This window comes from Nerophis ophidion, linkage group LG24 (assembly GCF_033978795.1).
Source record: "Nerophis ophidion isolate RoL-2023_Sa linkage group LG24, RoL_Noph_v1.0, whole genome shotgun sequence".
Classification (NCBI taxonomy): domain Eukaryota; kingdom Metazoa; phylum Chordata; class Actinopteri; order Syngnathiformes; family Syngnathidae; genus Nerophis; species Nerophis ophidion.
This window is the reverse complement of record NC_084634.1, coordinates 30,862,654-30,881,005: the sequence shown is the minus strand read 5'-3', so window position 1 is coordinate 30,881,005 and position 18,352 is coordinate 30,862,654. Positions and strand designations below refer to the sequence as shown.

Here is an 18,352-nt window from a genome sequence, read left to right as displayed (position 1 = left end):
CGACCATGTCCCCTCCGCATCCCTCCCCCGCTAGACTCAGGCCGGGCAGCCGTCCGGCCTAGCCCATTCCCCCCGCTCCCCCTCCGTAGAGGAGCACGAGAGGATGTCGGCCATGGCCATCTGCACACCAGGTCTTTGGCCCACTCGGAAGATGTAGGGTTGTTTGCGTTGGCTATGTGCGCGTTTGTATCCTTCATGCGGTGGAGCCACTGGAGGGGTTTGTGGTCCGAGCAGAGGCTGAAGGAGCACCCTAGCAAGTAGTACCGGAGGGTCACGACCGCCCACCGGATGGCGAGGCATTCCCTCTCCAACGTGCTGTACCTCACCTGCCGACTGAAGTATAGTATTGGCCGGTCGACGCCCTCCACCCGCTGGGACAGCACTGCACCCAATCCCCTGCCTGACACGCCCGCCTGCAGATAGGAGGGGATGGCAAAGTCAGGCATGTGCAGTACCGGCTCGTCGCAGAGGGCTGTTACTGCTTCTCGAACACCTGCTGGCACTGCTCCGTCCCCCTTTCGAGTGAGGTCAGTCAGTGGGCTGGTCAGGTCCGCAAACCAGCGAATGAACCTACGGTAGTAGCCCGCCAGACCCCAAAAAAGCCTCACCCCTTTTCAAATCTTGGGGGGTGGACAGGCTGCGATTACCACTGTTTTGTCTATTTGGTGGGCGTAACAGCCCCCATCCCAAGTGGGACCCCAGATACTGTACTTCCCTCCAACCGGCACTTCGCCGGGTTGGCGGTAGAGCCCTGCTTGCCAAAGGGACTCAAGTACTGCCCCCACCCACCACATGTGTTCGTCCAGGCCGTCAGTGTGTATGCTGGGTGAGGAGGCAGCACCCGGTCCATGAGGCGCTGGAACGTAGCGGGCGCACTGAACAAGCGGAATGGAAGGCTCACAAATTGGTATAAACCTTCCGGAGTGGAAAATGTAATTTTTTCCTCGGACTTTGGTGACAAGGGAATCTGCCAGTAGCCCTTGGTCAAATCCAGTCTCATAAAAAAAACGAGAAGTGCCTAGCCAATCCAGGAGCTCCTCGACCTCGGGCATTGGGTAAGCTTCAAAACGTGGGGCTGTACCAAGCACTGTGGAATTCCTCTGTTACCCCCGACTTCAGCGTGGATTTTAATTCCTCCCAAACCACTTTGCGTTTGTGTTCTGGGAGCATGTAGGGCCCGCACCGTAACACCCGGACTGGTCTCAATATGATTTTGGATGAGGTTCATGCGGCCGGGCCGAGTGGAGAACACATCAAAAAAGCGCTGCTACAGCTTGGCAACATCCGCTTTCTGCTTATCTGATTATCACAGAGGAGGGGGGAGGACAGGACAGAGCGCGGGACCTCTGGCCCAAACTTGTCCCCCTCCTCTACCGCCGTCACCATGGAAACAGGCTCCGCCTCATTCCATGCCTTAAGGAGGTTAATATGGTAGATTTGCGTGTCTCCTCTCCGGTCCGAGCGCCAGACCTTATAGTCCACATCACCCACTTGCAGTGTGACCACAAAGGGTCATTGCCACCTGGCGAGTAATTTCGTGCTGGACGTTGGAGGTAATAGAAGCACTTTTTCTCCCGGTGAACATTTTCTGAGTTGAGTGGCCCTGTTACACGAGCGCTGTTGACGTTCTTGGGCCTGTGGCAAATTCTCAGATGATAAGTGCCCCATATTGTGGAGTTTTGCTCGCAGGTCCATGACGTATTAAATCTCTTTTTTGCTGGCGCTTGGACCCTCCTCCCAGCTTTCTTTAATTACGTTCAAAACCCCACGCGGCTTCCTGCCGTATAATAATTCAAAAGGAGAGAATATCTACATATATATATGTAGATATATATATATATATATATATATATATATACTGTATATATATGTACACATATATATATATATATATATTATCACATGCTTCGAAAATATTGCCATCAGTTGTGCTTTGTTGCTACGTCACTTCATTAAAGTGTCATTTACTATTTTCTTAAACATTTCCTCATCTTTCATGTTGATTGATTTGACTCAGCAAACCAAGCAAGAGACGAGTAACAGCAGTTGTTACCTAACATTCAGCATCTTTCAACAACGTGTAACTGCTCATAATACACATGTCCACCTACATGACAACACGTAGCATCCTTCCAACTTTGAGAAGTATTTTTTTTAAATTATTCTCCTACATCGGGGGTCGGCAACCGGGGGCTCAAGAGCCAAATGTGGCCCTTTTTTTGCCACACTAGCGGCTCACTGGAGCTTTTTTAAAAATGTATCCAATTGGAAAAAATATATTTTTGGTTTTGATAACGTTTCTGGCGGAAGAAAAACATAATATTAAACATGCTTCTCTTATGAGTATTTAGCGAGTGCCGTTTTGCCCTACTAATTTTGGCTGACCTTTAACGCACCATTGTTTGTTTACATGTACAACTTTCTCTGACGCTGCCACAGAAATATGTGTTTCATGCCACTACTTTGTCTCATTTTGTCCACCGAACGTTCTCTACTTTGTATGAATTGATGTTTTTGACTAGTTTGGAGTGTTAATCAGGCATATTTGGTCAGTGCATGACTGCTAGCTAATCAATGCCAACATGCTATTTAGGTTAGATGTATGTACATGTTGCATCATTATGTCTTGTTTGTAGGTATATTTGAGCTAATTTAATTTCCTTTTTTGTAAATCCTCTGTGTATTCGATTTATAATTGCATGTCTCTAGACACATTATCTGTATGTAATATTGGCTGCATTTCTTATAGTTGTTTGTGCACCATGTTGTTCCAGACCGCAGCAAATGTTACCCATCTTGCAAAGATTGTAATGAATCCATTAGAAGAAGACAGCCTGCCTTTAACTTGAACATCAATCAATCAATCAATGTTTACTTATATAGCCCTAAATCACTAGTGTCTCAAAGGGCTGCACAAACCACTATGACATCCTCGGTAGGCCCACATAAGGGCAAGGAAAACTCACACCCAGTGGGACATCGGTGACAATGATGACTATGAGAACCTTGGAGAGGAGGAAAGCAATGGATGTCGAGCGGGTCTAACATGATACTGTGAAAGTTCAATCCATAATGGATCCAACACAGTCGCGAGAGTCCAGTCCAAAGCGGATCCAACACAGCAGCGAGAGTCCCGTTCACAGCGGAGCCAGCAGGAAACCATCCCAAGCGGAGGGGGATCAGCAGCGCAGAGATGTCCCCAGCCGATACACAGGCGAGCAGTACATGGCCACCGGATCGGACCGGACCCCCTCCACAAGGGAGAGTGGGACATAGAAGAAAAAGAAAAGAAACGGCAGATCAACTGGTCTAAAAAGGGAGTCTATTTAAAGGCTAGAGTATACAAATGAGTTTTAAGGTAAGACTTAAATGCTTCTACTGAGGTGGCATCTCGAACTGTTACCGGGAGGGCATTCCAGAGTACTGGAGCCCGAAATGAAAAATCTTTATAGCCAGCAGACTTTTTTTGGGCTTTGGGAATCACTAATAAGCCGGAGTCCTTTGAACGCAGATTTCTTGCCGCGACATATGGTACAATACAATCGGCAAGATAAGATGGAGCTAGACCGTGTAGTATTTTATACGTAAGTAGTAAAACCTTAAAGTCACATCTTAAGTGCACAGGAAGCCAGTGCAGGTGAGCCAGTACAGGCGTAATGTGATCAAACTTTCTTGTTCTTGTCAAAAGTCAAGCAGCCGCATTTTGTACCAACTGTAATCTTTTAATGCTAGACATGGGGAGACCCGAAAATAATACGTTACAGTAGTCGAGGCGAGATGTAACAAACGCATGGATAATGATCTCAGCGTCTTTAGTGGACAGAATGGAGCGAATTTTAGCGATATTACGGGGATGAAAGAAGGCCGTGTTAGTAACGCTTTTAATGTGTGCCTCAAAGGAGAGAGTTGGGTCGAAGATAATACCCAGATTCTTTACCGTGTCGCCTCGTTTAATTGTTTGGTTGTCAAATGTTAGAGTTGTATTATTAAATAGAGTTCGGTGTCTAGCAGGACCGATAATCAGCATTTCCGTTTTTTTGGCGTTGAGTTGCAAAAAGTTAGCGGACATCCATTGTTTAATTTCATTAAGACACGCCTCCAGCTGACCACAATCCGGCGTGTTGGTCAGCTTTAGGGGCATGTAGAGTTGGGTGTCATCAGCATAACAGTGAAAGCACACACTGTATTTGCGTATGATGTCACCTAGCGGCAGCATGTAGATGCTGAAGAGTGCAGGGCCAAGGACCGAACCCTGGGGAACTCCACACGTTACCTTAACGTAGTCCGAGGTCACATTGTTATGGGAGACACACTGCATCCTATCAGTAAGATAAGAGTTAAACATAAACATCTACACCTTCGGCCATTTTAAGCTAGTAACTTCCAGGAGTTATCTCCTCTGTTATACTCATGTTTTCCAATGTTGTAAAGATGTGTTGACCAACTATAACATTTCAACATGTGTTGCTTTCATTATAAGACTAATATAAGGCTTATATTTTTATGTGGTTCCGGACAGATTTTTTTTTGTATTTTAGTCCAATATAGCTCTTTCATCATTTTGGGTTGCCGACCCCTATCGTAAATCAAACTAGTGGTGCATTTGCATCTGTCAGGCTACAGGCTGAATTGCAATGTGCAGGCTTGTGTTTTGTTAGCCTGAGGCCATGCATTCCCCAGCAGGGCCACGGGTGGGTGTGTTTGTGTGTGCATACTCATGTAAGAGTGTGTGTGTGTTTGTGTGCGTGCTTGCGTGCAAGCGTGCGTGTGTGTGCGTGTGTGTGTGTGTGTCATAAAAAGAGAACACGAGAGGATGAGGGCGCAGCATGTTGCACCATCGCAAGCTTGGCGTACGAGGTTTACTTAGAGAGAAAATAATAAAAGCCTTAGAAAAAATAACAGCATAAATTAGGAAAGGAACGTATTGCCTTAAAATCTTGACTTAATCGAAAACACATTTTTAGGTAACTTTTTTGCCTGCATTTGTCCATCAAAGATCTTTCAAATATCAACTGGTCCAGATACAAACATCCACAAGGTGGTAAAGTTAGAAGACGACAAACAAAACTCTTTCTTCTCCCAAATTATTCTTTTTTTTTTTTTTTTGTGAGAGACAAAAAGTCACACTGTCTAGGCATGCAGTATTCACGCAGTCTTGAATTGTTGTTATGGCAACAACTAATCCAAGGAGAAATGTGTACCTCCCTATCTCCAAAACTAGAGATGTAGTACTAATGATAACCATGTGTTTGGCAGCAGTATGAACATTACCGGTAACTTTGACTTTTTTTAAATTATTCCACTTGGTGGCGACTTGTCCAGGGTGTACCCCGGCTTCCGCCCGTTGTAGCTGAGATAGGCGCCAGCGCCCCCCGCGACCCCGAAAGGGAATAAGCGGTAGAAATGGATGGATGGCACTTGTTAACTACTTATTTAAATGGTATCAGCGACGTATGAAACCAAAATTCCACAACAATAAGACACGTGATTTATCCAATATCTTCATCTATCTTTTTTTTTATTTTTAACATTATATAACAACAGGTTAGGCTAAGTTATTTTGTTAGTACCCGAAGGGAAACTTGTTTTTGCAGCAGGCAAGATCTGGACATCGATTTAAACATACAGGGAAAGTACAAAACCCAAAACCAGTGAAGTCGGCACGTTGTGTTAATGGTAGGTAAAAACAGAATACAATGACTTTTTAACCTATATTCAATTAAATAGACTGCAAATATAAGATATTTAACGTTTGAACTAGAAAATGTTAGTTAATTTGGAATTGGATGCCTGAAATGCTCGGTCATTCACAAACAAGGATGGAATGAGAGTCATCATTTTGTGAACAAATGTGTGAGCAAATTGTCCAACAGTTTAGGAACAACATTTCTCAACGGACTATTGCAAGGAATTTAGGGATTTCAACATCTACAGTCCGGAATATCACCAAAAGGTTCAGAGAATCTCGAGAAATATATCTTGTCTTTGCAGTCTATTCAATTGAATATAAGTTGATAAGGATTTGCAAATCATTGTTTTCTGTTTTTATTTACAATTTACACAACCTACCAACTTCACTTGTTTTGGGTTTTGTAACTTCTTAGATATGCAATACCAGGGTTTCCCGCAGTGAGAGCCACCGCCTAAACTAAAGTCTTAAAGGGGAACATTATCACAATTTCAGAATGGTTAAAACCAATAAAAATCAGTTCCCAGTGGCTTATTTTATATTTTAAATTTTTTATTTTTTTATTTTACTCATCTCCGAATAGCCCTAAAAAAAGCTTTAAAGTGCCTGATTTTCGCTATCTGTGAAGCCATCATCCATTTCATATGGATAGCACAGCAAGATATAGCGACATTAGCTCGGATTCTGACTCTGATTTCAGCGGCTTAAGCGATTCAACAGATTACGCATGTATTGAAACGGATGGTTGGAGTTTGGAGGCAGATAGCGAAAATGAAATTGAAGAAGAAACTGAAGCTATTGAGCGAATAGCTATTGACGCTATTCAGCCATGTTTGCCTTAGCATCGCCGGTAGAATGTGCAGACCAACGATCGGAAGTTTCTCATCTTGTGACACCGGATCAACTTAAATCCTTTGATTGGTAAGTGTTTGTTTGGCTTTAAATGTGGGTGGAGGGAAATGCTGGATGTAAATATAGTTTCAAATGTACATACAGCAAGCCTGAATAGCATGTTAGCATCAATTAGCTGGCAGTCATGCCACGACCAAGTATGTCTGATTAGCACAAAAGTCAACAACATCAACAAAACTCACCTTTGTGATTTAGTTGACTTTATCGTTGGAAATACATCTGCATGATGTCCATACATCTCTGTGCCATGTCTGCCTTAGCATCGCCGGTAAAATGTGCAGACACTCCAGCACATTCAATCGGGGTCTGGCGGCAGATTTCTTTGACTTTATAGTTGGAAATGCATCTGCTTTGAGTGTCGCAGGATATCCACACCGACACACCGACGAGGCATGATGTCTCCAAGGTTCCAGAAAATAGTCGAAAAAACGGAAACTAACAGAGCTGAGACGCGGTGTTTGTAATGTGTTTGAGAAAATTAAAATGGCGGCTTTATTACCTAGGTGACGTCACGTTCTGACGTCACGTTCTGACGTCATCGCTCCGAGAACGATAAACAAAAAGGCGTTTAATTCGCCAAAAGTCACCCATTTAGAGTTCGGAAATCGGTTAAAAAAATATATGGTCTTTTTTCTGCAACATCAAGGTATATATTGACGCTTACATAGGTCTGGTGATAATGTTCCCCTTTAACAAGCTGCTCCACTTAGTTCTACCTCTGCCTCTGTCAGTACATCTCTGCAGCATTGTCCCACCCACACAACCATCTGATTGGTTACACGCAGGGCCGTAGCAGCCAGTCAGCAGTGCATATTCAGAGCACATGTAACAGCCAATCAGCAGTGCATATTCAGAGTCAGTGCTCAGGCAGGCAGAGAGGAGATACATCGGGTGAGTAGAAATGTGTTTAGCAGGTGAACATAATGCAGCCGACTTTCTCAAAATTATAATAAAAACTTCCAAGTCAACTACTAGCAACATCACTATGAACCCGTTTACGTTCTAGAAGAAGAGTTTCCTGAAGCTGTCTCTGATTGTTGATATAATAATGTAACTGCATCATAAAGCCTAGATGAACTCCATGGTGTTCAGGGATCAATAGTCTCTCCAATTGCTATTGTACTATTTTTTCAGCTATAGTTACAAACCCCGTTTCCATATGAGTTGAGAAATTGTGTTAGATGTAAATATAAACGGAATACATTGATTTGCAAATAATTTTCAACTCATATTCAGTTGAATATGCTACAAAGACAACATATTTGATATTTAAACTGATAAACTTTTTTTTTTGCAAATAATCATTAACTTTAGAATTTGATGCATGCAACACGTGACAAAGAAGTTGGGAAAGGTGGCAATAAATACTGATACAGTTGAGGAATGCTCATAAAACTCTTATTTGTAACATCCCACAGGTGTGCAGGCTAATTGGGAACAGGTGGGTGCCATGATTGGGTATAAAAGCAGCTACCATGAAATGCTAAGTAATTCACAAACAAGGATGCGGCGAGGGTCACCAATTTGTAAGCAAATTGTCGAACAGTTTTAGAACAACATTTCTCAACGAGCTATTGCATTGAATTTAGGGATTTTACCTTCTACGGTCCGTAAAATCATCAAAAGGTTCAGAGAATCTGGAGAAATCACTGCACATAAGCGATGATATTATAGACCTTTGATCCCTCAGACCGTACTGCGTCAAAAAACGACATCAGTGTGTAAAGTATATCACTACATGGGCTCAGGAACACTTCATAAAACCACTGTCAGTAACTACAGTTGGTCGCTACATCTGTAAGTGCAAGTTAAAACTATACTATGCAAAGCGAAAGCCATTTATCAATCACCCAGGAACGCCGCCGGCTTCGCTGGGCCCGAGCTCATCTAAGATGGACTGATGCAAAGTGGAAAGGTGTTCCGTGGTCTGACCAGTCCATATTTCAAATTATATTTGGAAACGGTGGACGTGGTGTCCTCCGGAACAAAGAGGAAAATGACCGTCCGGATTGTTATTGGCGCAAAGTTCAAAAGCCAGCATCTGTGATGGTATGTGAGTGTATTAGTGCCAAAGGCTTCATAGTAAAAGAGTGCGGGTACTTTCCTGGCCCGCCTGCAGTCCAGGCATGTCTCCCATCCAAAATGTGTTGCACATTATGAAGCGTGAAATACGACAGCGGAGACACCGAATGGGAAAAAATTCCACTTTCAAAGCTTCAACAATTAATTTCCTCAGTTCCCAAACGTTTATTGAGTGTTGTTAAAAGAAAAGTTGATGTAACACAGAGGTGAACATGCCCTTTCCTAACTCCTTTGGCACGTGTTGCAGCCGGGAAATTCTAAGTTAATTATTATTTGCAAAAAAATAAAAAATACAATTTACGAGTTTGAACATCAAATATCTTGTCTTTGTAGTACATTCAATTGAATTTGGATTGAAAGGGATTTTCCAATCATGGTATTCAGTTTATATTTACATTTAACACAATTTCCCAACTCATATGGAAATGTACATCAATCATTACTAATGTAGCAGCCTAATTTTGAATGGCATGGTCCCTGCTATCACATGTTTACAAAAATCTAACATTTACGTAATAAAAATCAAGTACAGGATTCCCAAATGCTGTAATAAATTAAGCTTAATGAGTTGAACATATGTGGCCCCACTTTTAACTCTTTTTTTCAAACGTTTATTGCAAACGCTTACTTACGGTAAAGTCCCTAATTTGACTTTGTAAGTCATTATTTTGACTTCGTAAGCCATTATTTTGTCATTAATTTTGACTTAATAAATTACTAAGTCATAATAATGACAGACTTAGTATCTCAGGTAACTAGGACTGTTTTGTTTTATACTTTACGAAAAAACATATCGAGATATATATCGCATATCGCCATTCAGCAAATGGAGTGGAAAACACAACCAAAAGTTTTAAGCTTTTTCACGTGAAGTAGCTGACCTATGTCACCACAGTCTGTGGCCTATTGCCCCACCAGGCTGTGGTGGCAGCGACGAGGTGGAGACGTGATGGTGACTGGCCGAGTTACACTGATCCTTACACCCACTCACCCCCTGGAGAGTCACCACCTTAACTAACACATTTTCTGGGGGAAACACTGCAATACTAAGACCGACCACAGGCCGTAAGACTCTTGAACGCATTGAAATATTCCCCTCAATTCCCCCCAAAAATGGATTTACTCGCTGGAATATAAAGACCGTATATCTGCACCTTATTGCTCTTTTATCCTGCACTACCATGAGCTAATGCAACAAAAAATATTTCAAATTTGAATGACAATAAAAGGAAGTTTAAGTCTAAGTCTATAACAAGCATCAAAAACATTGCCAAGATCACAAAATAGCACAAGTACTCAAGTTCCCCATAAAAAGGATAAAACATATATCCCAATCAGAAAACATTTGGGACAAGCCAGAATAAAACACCATCATAAAATAATAATAAAATAATAAATAAAAGATAATATTTCACTAAAATAAATAGAAGCAAAAATACATACTACAACTTATTTACTATATTTTTCGAACCATGGGGCACATTGAATTAAAAGGCGCACTGCTGATGAGTCACGTCTTTTTTCATACAAAAGGCACATTAAAGGGGTCATATTATGATTTTTTTCTGAATGTAAAACACTTCCTTGTGGTCTACAAAACATGTAATGGTGGTTCTTTGGTCAAAATGTTGCATAGATTATAGGGCTGCGAATCTTTGGGTGTACCACGATTCGATTCAATATCGATTCTTGGGGTCGCGATTCGATTATAAATCGATTTTTTTCGATTAAATGCGATTCTTAATTCAAAAACGATATTTTGCCGATAAAAAACGATTTTGTATTCATTTAATACATAGGATTTCAGCAGGTACTCCAGCTTCCTCCCACTTCCAAAGACATACACCTGGGGATAGGTTGATTGGCAACACTAAATGGTCCCTAGTGTGTGAATGTGAGTGTGAATGTTGTTTGTCTATCTGTGTTGGCCCTGCGATGAGGTGGCGACTTGTCCAGGGTGTACCCCGCCTTCCGCCCGATTGTAGCTGAGATAGGCGCCAGCGCCCCCCGCCACCCCAAAAAGGGATTAAGCGTTAGAAAATGGATGGATGGATGGATTTCAGCAGGATCTACCCCAGTCTGCTGACATGCAAGCATAGTAGTAGATGTTTTAAAAAGCTTTTATAATTGTAAAGGACAATGTTTTATCAACTGATTGCAATAATGTAAATTTGTTTTAACTATTAAATGAACCAAACATATGACCTATTTTATCTTTGTGAAAACATTGGACACAGTGTGTTGTCAAGCTGATGAGATGCGATGCAAGTTTAAGCCCTTGTGACACTATTGTTCTTTTTTTTATTTATATATATATATATAAATGTCTAATGATAATGTCAATGAGGGATTTTTAATCACTGCTATCCTGAAATTATAACTAATATTTACACTGTTGTTGATAATATTAATTTTTGTTTCACTACTTTTGGTTTGTCCTGTGTCGTGTTTGTGTCTCCTTTCAATTGCTCTGTTTATTGCAGTTTTGAGTGTTGCTGGGTCAGGTTTGGTTTTGGAATTGGATTGCATTGTTATGGTATTGCTGTGTATTGTTTTGTTGGATTGATAAGAAAAAAAGAAAAAAAGAAAAAATAAATAAATAAATAAATCGATTTTTTTAAAAATGAGAATCGATTCTGAATCGATTTTTTCCCACACCCCTAATAGATTATGTTTTACAGATCATCTTCAAGCTGCTTTCTCACAGTCGCTTCAGGATGCGCCTTCAACAGCGTCTTCTCCCTGTATTCTTTGTTGTAGCCATACTTGCCGACCCTCCCGGATTTTCTGGGAGACTCACGAAATTCAGCGCCTCTTCTGAAAATCTCCCGAAATTCAGGCGGAGCTGGAGGCCACGCCCCCTCCAGCTCCATGCGGACCTGAGTGACGTGTCGACAGCCTGTTTTCCCGTCCGCTTTTCCACAATATAAAGAGCGTGTCTGCCCAATGACGTTATAACTGTAGAGTGATTGAAGGCGAGTTCTTAGTTTCTTATGTGGGTTTATTGTTAGGCAGTTTCATTATCGTCCTCCCAGCGCGGTAACTAACAACACACAACAACAGCAGTGCATTTTCGTCTACCGTAAAGCAGTTCGTCTGCTATAAACAATGCATTTTTCCATCGAGAATGTGACATCATCGGCAAAGTGCGTGCTCTTTCAGTCAATTAGTGTGTGAGGAATATATATATGTATACATATATATATATATATATATATATATACAAACTCCATTTCCATATGAGTTGGGAAATTGTGTTGGATGTAAATATAAACGGAATACAATGATTTGCAAATCCTTTTCAACCCATATTCAACTGAATACACTACAAAGACAAGATACTTGATGTTCAAAGTCATAAACTTTTTTTGCAAATAATAATTAACTTAGAATTTCATGGCTACAACACGTGCCAAAGTAGTTGGAAAAGGGTGCGTTCGCCACTGTGTTACATCACCTTTTCTTTTAACAACACTCAATAAACGTTTGGGAACTGAAGAAAATAATTGTTGAAGCTTTGAAAGTGGAATTCTGACCCATTGTTGTTTTATGTAGAGCTTCAGTCGTTCAACAGTCCGGGGTCGTATTTTACGCTTCATAATGCACCACACATTTTCCATGGGAGACAGGTCTGGACTGCAGGCGGGCCAGTAAGGTACCCGCACTCCTTTTTTTACGAAGCCACACTGTTGTAACACTTGTCTTGCTGAAATAAGCAGGGGCGTCCATGATAACGTTGCTTGGAGGACAACATATGTTGCTCCAAAACCTGTATGGACCTTTCAGCATTAATGGTTTCTTCGCAGATGTGTAAGTTACCCATTTCTTGGGCACAAAATACACCCCCATACCATCACAGATGCTGGCTTTTGAACTTTACGCATAAAACAATCCGGATGGTTATTTCCAAATATGATTTTAAATTTGGACTCGTCAGACCACAGAACACCTTTCCACTTTGCATCAGTCCATCTTGGGTGAGCTCGGGCCCAGCCAAGCCGGCGGCGTTTCTGGATATTGTTGATAAATGGGTTTGGCTTTGCATAATAGTTTTAACTTGCACTTACAGATGTAGCGACCAACTGTAGTTACTTACAGTGGTTTTCTGAAGTGTTCCTGAGCCCATGTGGTGATAGCTTTTACACACTGATGTCGGTTTTTGATGCAGTACCGCCTGAGGGGTCAAAAATCCGTAATATCATCACTTACGTGCAGTGATTTCTCCAGATTCTCTGAACTTTTTGATGATTTTACGTACCGGAGATGGTAAAATCCCTAAATTACTTGCAATAGCTCATTGAGAAATGTTGTTCTAATACTATTCGACAATTTGCTAACAAAGTGGTGACCCTCACTCCATCCTTGTTTGTGAAGTACTAAGCATTTCATGGAAGCTGCTTTTATACCCAATCGTGGCACCCAACTGTTCCCAATTAGGCTGAACACCTGTGGGATGTTCCATATAAGTTTTTAATGTGCATTTCTCAACTTTATCAGTATTTTAGCCACCTTTTCCAACTTCGTTGTCACGTGTTGCTGGCATCAAATTCTAAAGTTGATGATTATTAGCAAAAAAAAAAAAATGTTTATCAGTTTGAACATAAATTATCAGTTTGAACATCAAATATGTTGTCCTTATAGCATATTCAACTGAATATGGTTTGACAATGATTTGCAAATCATTGTTTTCGTACAATGATTTGCATATATATATATATATATACATATACATATATATATATATATATATATATATATATATATATATATATATATATATATATATATATATATATATATATATACATATACATATATATATATATATATATTTTTTTATTTTTTTTTTTTTTTTATTTTATTTATTTATTTATTTTTTTATTATTTCTTTTAATTATGTATGCACCTTATTGCTTTTTTTATCCTGCACTACCATGAGCTTATGTAACAAAATGTCATTCTTATTTGTGCTGTAAATTTCAAATTTGAATGAGAATAAAAAGCAAGTCTAGTCTAGTTTAGTCTAGTCAATAACTGCTCCGTCCATTAGTATTTGTGTTTGGTGTGAGTTTTCCTTGCCCTTTTGTGGGTTCTTTCGAGGATGTTGTAGTCGTAATGATTTGTGCAGTCCTTTGAGACATTTGTGATTTGGGGCTATATAAATAAACATTGATTGATGATTGACTTTCTTTTCTACCGGTAGCAGTATTTTAGTTAAACTAAAGTTCAAAGATAATCTGTTTTTATCAAACCATATCTTTAATTTAATAATTTCATCCGTTATTATTTGTGGTTAGAGTGTTCGCCCTAAGATCGTACCGAAGACTAAAACAATGGGACCCATTACCTTCCTGCTTGGCACTCAGAATCAAGGGTTGGAATTGGGGGTTAAATCATCAGAATGATTCCAGAGCGCCGGCCACCCCTGCTGCTCACTGCTCCCCTCACCTCTCAGTGTGTGGAACAAGGGGATGGGTCAAATGCAGAAGTCAATTTCACCACACCTAGTGTGTGTGTGACTATCAGTGGTACTTTAACTTTATTAGCTTCTGTGTGTTTTTCTCTCCTGAACAAAATGCTATATTGCATGTTAGCAATAGCAAAGGCGACACATCAAACATGGTCATGCAACCATCACTATCCACTAAATTCAAAGTAAAATTAATATTGTGTTGAAATGAACTAACGACACTTTGTATCCAACATTAGTGACACAAATATTAAGTTATTACTGAGAAAGAGTAGCATGTGCTAACATATGCTGGCTAACATGACACAAAAAATAGAGGCACAGGCATAATGATATTAGGGATGCACCGGAAAGAAAATTTGTGGCCGAAGCCGAATAAAATTTAAACGCTTGGCCGAAGGCCGAATACCGAATAATGAATGCAGTTTTTCACAATTTTTTAAATACTGCATAAATAGCCTACAATAAATATTTAGACGTGTTTTTCAAATAAAGTAATTTTTTATTGAATATTGACATTTTTTTAATATTCCAGTAGTCTTTGCTTTTCAAAAAAAGCATAGTTTTTCATTTATATTAGGCCTTTAAACAAAACATGCATTCCAAAAAAAAAAATAAAGTGCATTAAAGTGGATGAACCCACAACAAATGATTTATTGTCCTTTTGGCAAAAGTCTGCTAAGCCACAGTAGATATGCTAATAATGTAAACAGAAGGCTTAAGCAAATCTCAATTAAGTGTGTGCTTGTAACCTCATACACTTATACAGGTAGTCTACACAACAGGCTAATAATGTAAACAGAGGCCCCACTAAATCTCAATAAGTGTGTGCTTGTAACCTCATACACTTATACAGGTACACAACATATCCCAACGTCACCACGTCACTGCACGTTGGTTGATTGCGTCACCGCGTCAAAAAATTGCGTCACACGCCACTATTCGGCCTTGTTTTTAACTCATTCCACCGAAGGCCGAATGTGGCTTTTTTTGCCATATTCGGCCGAATATATTCGGTTACCGATTAACCTTCCTCTTGTGTTAGCTTTCTGTTACCATCTCTTATGTTAACGGGTCGGTTTTGACCCATGTCTTAAATCAGCTGTAAAATACACTAAAAACAATTATCTATCATCCAATTTGTTTCTCATCTCTTGGTTACCTTGTTAGGTTTCCTTATCCATGAAAATATTGGTTTTAATATTTTTTGTGTGGGCCATTGGGCCTTTTTTTTGTCAGTATACCCCTCGATTTCAATTGAAAAAAATGGTAAAATGAACCTCAAGAGAATCGTATAAATAAAAAAAAGGTTGTTGTGTTACCTGACCATTACTGAGGGGTATTAGAACACATCTCTTAAATAAATTTGTTTTATTTATTTTTTCATTTTAATAATTTTAACATAGTAACAAATCTATACTGAATTGACTTTAAATGTCTGGACATTTTAGTTTTTAAATGCATAAAAGAACCACATAAATTTTGTTTGTTTTTGTACTGGATAACAAGGTAAAATGAGGATCCACTAAAGCTCACATGATTGGGAGAGGAGCTGGCCGTCAGTGTGTTCAGTGTTGGCTGTACTTAGTGCTTTATAGTCTTATTTTTTATAACTGGGTCGAAACCGACCCTAACAACACCAATGTCATAATTTCAACCAGAGCATTTTATAATTTAGTGAAACAAAAAAACAAGTTTTATTTTGTTGAAATAGAGGTTCCTGACAAAGTCAAAAAGCCTTGATGCATAAAAATAAATGTATGTGGTTCTTTTATGCATTTAAAAACTAAAACGGGTCGGTGCCGACCCTAACACAAGACGAAGGTTAATCGGTGCATCCCTAAATGATATGGATTACTTTAACGCTAAAAAAGTTAAAATCAAAGCAGAATATTTATCAAAACTCATTAAATACATACTCAAACATCTGTTGACAATTTTTCGGAACGGTTCGGATCATACAAGTGCGACTCGTGGACAGAATCACAGAAGTGGCCAATAATGTACTGGTTGTGCTTTGGTGATATTTTGCATAGATAAGGTTTTACAGACCATCTTCAAGACACTTGCTGTTAGTCATTTCTGGGCGGTCTCATTATGGCCAAGCCCCCTGACTGAGTCTTTGACCTGTCAGCCAAGTCGTAGTTTTAAGCACTTCTATATGGAGTCTACTGACAGATAATAATTACGAGGGTCAGCAAACCACGGCTGAGATGTGTGAAAATGGAAAAAAATCTAGAAAAACTTTTGTTTTTGTTTTAATATATTTTCTGTAGGAGAACAAACATGACACAAACCTTGCTAATTGACACGAAGCCCACTGTTTATATTCAACGTGCTTCTTTGATGAGAACATTTGGCGAGCGCCGTTTTGTCGTACTACTTTTGGAAGTTTTTTAACTCACCATAGTTTGTTTACATGTGTAACTTTTTCCAACGCTGTCAAAGTAAAAGGTGTTTTATTTCACTCCATTTTTGTTTCATTTTGTCCACCAAACGTTGTATGCTGTGCGTAAATGCACAAAGGTGAGCTTTGTTGATTTTATTGATTTGCTGGAGTGCTAATCAGGCATATTTGGTCGATCCATGACTGCAAGCTAATCGATGCTAACATGCTATTTAGGCTGGTTGTGTGTACATATTCCATCATTGTTTCATCATTTATAGGTATATTTGAGCTAATTTAATTTCCTTTACTTATGTCCTGTGTGAATGTAATTTATATTTGCATGTCTCATGACACATTATATTACATTACATTACATTATATTATGTAATATTGACTCAATTTCTCATAGTTGTTTGTGTGCTATAGTCTGTTGTCCAGGCCATGGCAAACATTACCCAGCTTGCAAAGATTGTAATAAATCCATTAGTAGAAAACAGCTTGTCGTTTCTTTTAACTTGGACACACACATATATATATATATATATACTTTTGGCCATTCTAAACCAGTAATTTCCTGTGAGCAGCCTCCAATTTACCAATGATTTCCAATGTTGCAAAAATGTGTGAAGTGAAAACTAAAATACAACATTTCTGTCAATGAAGATTTGTGTCAGCCGTTGATAATATGCTAATATAGTTAGTATGGACGCTTACATCATGTGTTGTCTTTATTATAACACTTATATAAGGCTTTTAACTTTTTGCGGCTACAAACAGATTTTTTCTTTTTTTTTTTTTGTATTTTTGGTCCAATATAGCTCTTTCAACATTTGGGGTCGCCGACCCCTGAGTTAGAACTGTGTGATATTTTAATTTTTTAAATGGTAAAAGCAGATGGTTTTAGCATGCAGGTTCATGTAGGAGCCAGTGTGCCCCAAAAAAAGAAGATAGAAAAATAAGGAACTTATTGACTACTGTACAACTGAATAAAAATGGCAAAGATATTAGCAGACGTAACTAAGGCAAAATACGTCAATAAGTCTCAAATTCCAAACAGCTCATTTTGAGCAGGTTTGGAAAGAGGCAATATTGTTTTATAAATATCAAAGCCATGCATACATGGTTTGTATTATGGGGATCCCCAAAAAATGGTTTTGCATCACAGGGCCCCTTTATCATTCTGGTTGAAATTGTTAAATTATGCATTGTATAGATACATGTAAAAAAAAAAATCATTAAACAGAGACTGCACTTTTTTTAGAATTTTGCTTCACAAACCTTTTGTGAGACAAGAACATATCTTTAACTTTTTTATGCATTATATATATATATATATATATATAGTCAAGGTTTATCTGGTTTATCTGTAATATCGTGCAACATAAAAGACATATAACACAGAATAAAATTACAGCTCATGTTATTCTATTCTGTGTTGTATAACTTTTATGTTTCATGAAGTAAAATTCCTAGTTTAGAACCCGTTTTCAAACAATGGCAATAAAAACTTTTCTGATTCTGATTTCTGATTCTGATACAGTGCTCAATACTGGGGTACAACGGATCATACAAACCTTTTTCCATATGAGTTGGGAAATCGTGTTCGATGTAAATATAAACGGAATACAATTTGCAAATCCTTTTCAACCCATATTCAATTGAATGCACTACAAAGACAGATATTTGATGTTCAAACACATAAACCTGTATTTTTTTTTTTTTGCAAATGGTAATTAACTTAGATTTTCATGGCTCCAACATGTGCAAAAGTAGTTGGGAAAGGGAATGTTCATCACTGTGTTACATCACC

The 18,352-nt window shown here is 39.2% G+C and overlaps 1 protein-coding gene across 6 annotated transcripts in view; it reads right to left on the bottom strand.

The window, feature by feature from the left end:
- The window catches only part of ptk2bb (protein tyrosine kinase 2 beta, b), an 87,374-nt gene that overhangs the window by 65,875 nt on the left and 3,147 nt on the right, over window positions 1–18,352 (bottom strand). For 2 of the 6 annotated variants that reach the window (XM_061886251.1, XM_061886252.1), the window contains one exon: window positions 327–413. The exons of the other annotated variants lie outside the window; for them this stretch is intronic. The gene's annotated coding sequence lies outside the window, so the exon portion shown is untranslated. The remainder of the gene's footprint in view (window positions 1–326; window positions 414–18,352) is intronic. 6 annotated transcript variants of the gene reach the window in all.